At 35.1% G+C, this 7,496-nt stretch overlaps 1 pseudogene; it reads left to right on the top strand.

Moving 5' to 3' along the window:
- The first annotated feature begins 884 nt into the window (after nt 1–884).
- On the top strand, nt 885–3,122 carry LOC147513409 (malate dehydrogenase, chloroplastic pseudogene; annotated as a pseudogene).
- The last annotated feature ends 4,374 nt before the right edge of the window (nt 3,123–7,496 follow it).

Here is a 7,496-nt window from a genome sequence, read left to right as displayed (position 1 = left end):
CGAAGAATAGGAAATTCCCTTATAGTGCCAAAAAATTAGGAGTGTCGAAGAAATCCAACGAAAAAAAGACATAAAAATAAAAAATAAAAATAATAAACAATACATTTTGCGAATAACTATGTTGGAAATTTACAAATAAAAAATATCGGAATAGACCATCAATAATAATATTCCTAAAGTTTCACCATGCCTTCACTTTCTTTGGTAACTAATATTATTACAGGGCTGCTTCACCAAACAAATATTCAACAAAAATGAACTACAATGTTTAATGTATGAACTTATTGTTCAAGTTAGAAATTGTTCAAAGTCTTTATCAGATATAATATACTCGAGCTATGACCTGCAACCCTAAAAATTCAAAACTAACAATACCACAGTCACTCAACCAACACCAATGTAAAAATCCCATCAAATCACCTAGAATTGGAGTAGAGGTCTTGGCTGGTACACTCTTTTCGTTGGAAGAGTGAATGGAAGAAATGAAACCTTTTCACCCCAAAAAAAGAGGCACCATAAGAAGAAGTCCGAGAGCAAATTGTACGTAGTGACCTGAAAACACAATCCAATGTACACTTACCATTTGCTTTCAAAGTGTTATTTTCAATAGTACAATAGGAATTCCAGTGAGGACTTTTACCACCAAGTCCATACAGTCTTTCACAACACTCTATGCAAGTGATCAGTGTTTGACATGTTTGGTTGTATATGTATAAATTAAAAGGCCTACAACTAAATCAGAACAAAGAAAAACCAATTGAATGCACATAAACTCGGGAGGTTGAGGGGTCTAGATCACCAACGTCATATTCACTAAAGCAGTCGATATTGCATATATATGCCACAAAAGCTATCCACCAAGTGCATATTTCATTTCAAAAGCTATGCAGGTTGGCATTAGTACTACCTTTAGTGAACTTGAAGCACCAAAAAACTTAACTTATACCATCTTGCAACATGAAATAAGATTATGCAAAGTTTCCATCAAACATAAAAAGTGTATAACACTTTTTTTAAAACACAAACTCAAAAGTCAAAATAATGACCAATACAATATCAACAAATACAATTTTAATTTAATGCAACAAAAAAAGTACATTTAGTTCAGGTAATGCTAGCTTTGGAAAATATTGAGTATCTTATTAGAAAGTCATGTATACGTAACAAAATCTAATAATGTTGCTATTATTCATATGGATTAAGAGAACATCGATCAAGATAAAAATTTAACTATAGACTGTACCTAGACATTTAATTTACTCCTTTAGAAACTAAAAAATATATACTTAACGTGGATGCTTAAGTTTGAAAAGCAAAAGTGTCACTTTCCGGTGACTCAAATACACATATATAGGCCGTAAGAATAAATTGATTCAAAATCATTGTTTTCTGTACTACTAAGTCAGTAATTTTGTGTGTGTGTGTATTCAAGTGAGTATTTTTCACTCTAAGATTGAAGAAACACATTCGTCTCCCCATTAAAACAAAACTAATGCATTCGTATCCTCATTAAAATAGAGCACTTGATCAACTTAAAAGGCTCCCTTGGAGCATCTATGGAGCTCTTAGAATATGAAAAAACTTTGACATACCGAATGTAAATAATGTTCATCTTTTTCCGCTTAAAGTCTAAGCCTTAAAGTTATCCGGCTTGACAAAAAGAAGATTTGAGGTGTAGAGGCGACAAACAATTGTAAGTAACTATCTATAATCTATTTCCTAAAGATGTTGCGGAACCAAAACATCCTAAACCATTAGGTAATGTGGTAATCTAAACATCTTGAGTGCAACATTCCATCAAGTTTTATTCCACAGTAAGAAACTTGATGGAACCAAATTAACAAAAAATATATTTAGAGATAAACTGTAAAAATTGAAATATAAATAAGGGTTATTTAGCTTTTGGGCCCAATTATAATTGGATAATTTGCGTTTGGTCACCAATTGATCGTTTATTAGACATTGGGCCAAAATTGACGGTGATCCGTCCATACTTTTTAAAATGGCTAATTTACCCTTACACGTGTACTATAAATGATTCAAATGAACGGGCAGAGATCAACGGCCAGCACTACCTTATATCTTGTCCGTTTAGTTGTAACACGTGTCGTAATCTCTCACTACCTATCCTATTAGCGGGAAAAACACTCAGTTAACCGCTCTCTCACCAATTAATAAAGTCGTTTCCTGTTGTCTTTTACGTTCAAATTATCAGATAGCAAGATGGCAAGAATAAAGAAGTGACTACTTTTTCAATTGCTTCATTATTTATAGTGAACTCAAGGATCAAAAGCAAAGTCCTTTGGTGTGAGATTCAACTCAGGAAACTCTCTTAAAGAGTTTCAAATTGGTCCGGCGCGTAATCATCGGTAAGATGCGAATCTGAAACTTCTTTCTTTGGCAAAGGAAAGCAACACGACTTCGAGCCTCATTCGCCCCAAGTCTTTGAAAAGCAAGCCCGAATTTTTTTGAGAACCGTCTCCAACCTCAGGCTTCAACTTTCAAAGTTGCTATTCTCGGAGCTGCTGGTGGGATTGGACAACCTCTTGCCAACATTGTGAAGATCCTGGTTGAGGCTGTTGCGGACAACTATCCAGATGTTTTTATCCACATCATCAGCAACCCAGTCAACTCCACAATACCAATTGCTGCGGAAATACTCAAGCAAAAGGGTGTGTACAATCCAAAGAAGCTATTTGGTGTTACAACTCTAGATGTTGTTAGGGCTTAACACTTTTGTTGCACACAAAAAGAACACGAGGCTCATTGATGTAGATGTCCCGGTTGTGGGAGGACATCTTTGGAATTACTATTCTACCTTTGTTGTCGAAGACAAGACCGGCCGCAAACTTTACAAGTCAAGAAATTAAAGAGCTAACAAGAAGGATCCGAACTTTACAAGTCTATGAGTGCTCATTCGTCGGTCGGACCTTATCGAGCTACCATTCTTTGCATATAAGATTAAGCTCGGTAAAATGGGGTGGAAGTCGTGATATCTTCGGATGTCCAAGGGTTGATGAATATGAGACAAATGCTCTGGAAGCTTTCAAGCCGAGCTTAAGTCAAGCATTGAGAAGGGTGTGGTGACGGCGTTGAAGCAAAGCTGCCCCAAAGATCGATGAAGAGTTAAATAATAGACTACCATACAAGCAGTAATGACCTAGCTAATGGGTTTTCGTGAAAGAATAAGAAGAAGTTCAAACAATTTTTGCATCCACCATTGATTGAAAAAAACTTCGGATATTTAATTGAAAAAAGACTTCTAGCGATATTTAATTGGGACTGTTGGATCAAATCTCAGATCTCACCGTTATTTTGATGATATTTGAAAAGTCTCGTGTAAAAACGTGCAAGGGTGTTTTAGGCATTACACAAAAGCTATTTTTGGGCCCAACGGTAAAGCCACAGAAAACACAAAGTCAATGCAGTCAACCGTTAATTTTGGCCCAATATCTAATAAACGATTAATTGGTGACCAAACATAAATTATCCGATTATAATTGGGCTCAAAAGCTAAATAACCCTATAAATAATCCCCATAAAAATATTTATCTGATGAGTATTAATCATATAATATCAATTATCTATTTAGTCCGATGAACTTTTCAATTGAGAAATTAATAAAATTGAGGAATAAAACCAATAAACATTTTCTTGAAAGCAGAAAGCACGCATTTTACAATGAATCAGTAGTAATACGTTTTTCTTATTCAAGATTAAAGAACCTTCAAAGAAATGCAGCATACTTAAGGAAATTAGCGCAACAATGCAACTCTTAAGAATCGATTGATCAAAGCAGCACTTACATGATCTTATACTTTTCTTTTTACAACATTTACTTAAACGTGATTTTAGAATCAACGCTACTAATATTTTAAAGATACTAAGAGCATCTTTAGGAGTGAAACCAAAAAAATACCAAAATTTTGAACCAAACCAAACACCAAACTAAAAAAACACCAACCATCTTTAGGAGCAACATCAAATTTTTGACATTAAATGACGCGGTTTTGGATAAACTGTGACATATAGCTCACGCGGTTTTCCCAAAACCGCGCCACTAAAGCCCATCTTCACAGGCCCAAGCCCATGCGGTTTTCCAAAAACTGCGTGCTATAACCATTTAACCCTCTTAATCCTACGAGGTTCTCTTCATTTTTCATGTTCCCTCTAATCCTAAACTCATCTCCTTAAGCAAAAAAAAAAAAAAATACTAAAACTTTTGACGATTTTTCAATGGATCATTCATCTTTTTATGATTCTTCATCGAGCTCGAGCTCGAGCTATTCAAATGATAACACTGCAATTAAAACTCGTAAATTAGTGGATATTGCTTTACCTTTGGTTCGACATCATTTGAGTTTATTACGTCAGCAAGAAGCGGAGTCTTCTTATAAACCACATGGTGGTTCGAAGAAAGGAAGAAAATGCAAGAATCGTCACTACGAGGCAACAACTGGCTCATGTAAATGCTAACTACTTCTGCGCAAATCCTATATTTTGTGACCACGACTTTCGACCCCGATTTCGTATGGGCCAATCATTATTTACTCGTATTTTCAATCATCTTAACCATAATGTACCATATTTTCAACAAAAAGTTAATAGTGAGGGTAAGTTTGGGATTAACCCAAAAATCAAAGTAATTGCTGCTAGGGGTGGGCAATGGGCCGGGTCGGGCTAGCCCGGCCCTAAACATTTAAAGCCCTTCGGATATTAGAATTCGGCCCTACCCTAAAGTCAACATAGGGTCGGCGGGTCACAAGTCTAAATCTCAAGCTTCGACCACGACCCTAGCCCTCTTTAAGGGCTTTAGAATTCGGCTTTAGGGCGGGCCTATATTTTTTTTTTTTTACTACATCAGTTTTAAAACTCATTTATATTACAAAATGTACAATAATCTACAAACTCAAAGTCCAACCAATCTAGTAATAATCCCTGTATAAGTCCAAAAATTTAAAATGCACATCCACAATCTAATGAACTGAAGTACATGAGAGTTCGAATTTGTTCTTCCTTGTACTTTCGAACCTCACTAAAATTACATTTAACATTGAAATACATAGACAAATAATTATATTATCATTTTAAAGGAAGAAGTAATAGATATAAAGAAGAAACATAATAGTTTTGGTTAAGGGTCATGGAAGTTGTTAAACTATTTGTAATATCATAAATTATTTCTATAATAGATTGAAACAAATATAATATTACCTTTCTTCTAATTTAAAAGTGATTCAAGCTTTGTATATGGAAATGAAAATATTGGCTTTTGAACAAGTGATGGAGAAAGGTTTGAGATTATAAATGTCATTTTTCTGACAAAGGGTGTTTTTTGGTTTCTATGTTACAAATGTCTGTTCTGTATTTTGCTTTAATGGTGTGGAAGGAAACCTTTAGTTTTAGACTTGGCTTGGATGTAAATAAAAATATAATTTATAAGAAATAAGTGAGAAAAGAAATTGAGAATAATAAGTTATGGACTTTGACTTGATGATCAAAGGAATAAAGTCTTATTTTTATTAGGCTAGTGCTCATTGTTCTTCATGGTCGCTAAGTTGACAAGTTTTTGTTATATAAAACAAGTTATTGGAAGTACCCTTGGGTGTAAGTGATAAATTACAAAGGACAATGTTATTTTAATTGAAAATATTTAACAAAGAGTTGGACAATTATGGTATGTGTATTTATAGTGAAAGTATGAAACAAGGGGGCGGTTAGGGCTTGGTTAGGGCTTGGTTAGGGTCGGGCCTATGTTTTAGAATCTTAGCCCCTAGCCCTGCCTAAAGCATTAGGGTACGCCCGCCCCAAACTCTATGAGGGCTTTAGTTGTGAGGGCTTTATAGGGCTTAGGGTCGGGTCGGTCAGGGCCGGGTTAGGGTCGTTAGGGCCAAATTCCCACCCCTAATTGCTGCTATACGAATGCTTGCTTATGGGTCTTCTGCTGATCTAGTAGATGACATATTACATGTTGCTGAGCTAACTGTTCATGAATGCATGCGCTATTTATGTGATGGAATTATTAGAATTTTTGGAGGTGAATACTTGCGCAAACCAAATGCTGCAGATATTTAACGTTTGCTTGAAGAGTCTGAAGAACGCGGATGGCCTGGAATACTATGAAGCATTGATTGCATGCACTGGCAATGGAAGAATTGCCCATCCGCGTGGCAAGGGTCTCACACTGGCCATGTGCATAAACCAATAGTGAGTTTGGAGGCGGTTGCTTCTCATGACGACACGTGGATTCGACATGCTTTTTTTGGCATGGCAGGTTCTCACAATGATCTTAATGTGCTTGACCGCTCACCAATATTTGATGATATAGTTAATGATGAAGCTATTTCGTGTAACTACACTGTGAATGGCCATAATTATGATATGGGATATTACTTGGCTGACGGTATTTATCCTAATTATGTCACATTGATTCAAACGATTGCTAAACCGACTGTTGCACAAGACAAATATTTTGCAAAGAAGCAAGGAGCTGCTAGAAAATACATAGAGCGGGTGTTTGGTATATTGAAGTTGCGTTGGGCTATTTTAGTGAATCCGTGTAGGTTATGGTATTTGGAGACCATGGCTACTATTATGAGGGCTTGCATCATTTTACACAATATGATTGTGGAAGATGAACGCAAAACGGATATCCCGCAGTATATTTCTAAGTATGAAGTGTTATGTAGAGAAGGTGCATTTGAAGATCAACGCCACTTTCGTTCTATCTCATTGGGCATCTAGCATTGAGAGAGTTCGTTCAAAAGTTGTTCATGATAGATTGAAGAATGACTTGGTCGAGCATTTGTGGAGTAGGCGTGGGCGGCGTGGTCAGACTTGATTTCTATTTCTATTTGCACTTCATTTGGACTTTGTGTTTATCTATCGTTTCAATTTCTATGTATTTGTGTTACAAGTTTATTTCTATATATTTGTGGTTTTATGAAAGGATTTGTGTATATGAGAATTTTGAAAATACAAAGTAGATTCTGCTGAATTTTTTTTAGAATGATAAAAAGTATCAACTTTAAATTAAGGTAACTTAACTCAAATTAAAAGAAAATATTCAATTAAAGCACATTCTAATTAAAATCAAAATACAAACTCAAATTAAAGTACGTCATAAATTAAAGTACATAAATTAAAAGACAAATTAAAATACTCAAATTAAAAAACATACAAACTTAAATTTATATTATGTACTACTTTGACTACTATCAGTGATATTGCCAAGTCGATTCTTCATTTTTTGTAAAATTTATGCCCTTTTGAGTTGCCAAATTTCGCGCTCGTCTTCGGGTAATCCTTCTAATTTCATTCATAGTATTTTTGCATCATTTTCATCTTCTCGAACTCGTAGCACATCTTTCTTCAATTGAAGTTTTTCTTTTTGGATTTGGAGCTTCCAATCCAACGTACTTTTCTTCAATTGAAGTTTTTCGGATTCCATCTCATCTTTCTTCAATTGCCTTTGAGCTTCCAAGTTATAGCTTTCT

This window comes from Coptis chinensis, chromosome 3, assembly GCF_015680905.1.
Source record: "Coptis chinensis isolate HL-2020 chromosome 3, ASM1568090v1, whole genome shotgun sequence".
In the NCBI taxonomy this organism is placed as follows: Eukaryota; Viridiplantae; Streptophyta; class Magnoliopsida; order Ranunculales; family Ranunculaceae; genus Coptis; species Coptis chinensis.
This window is presented reverse-complemented; position numbering and strand designations above follow the sequence as displayed.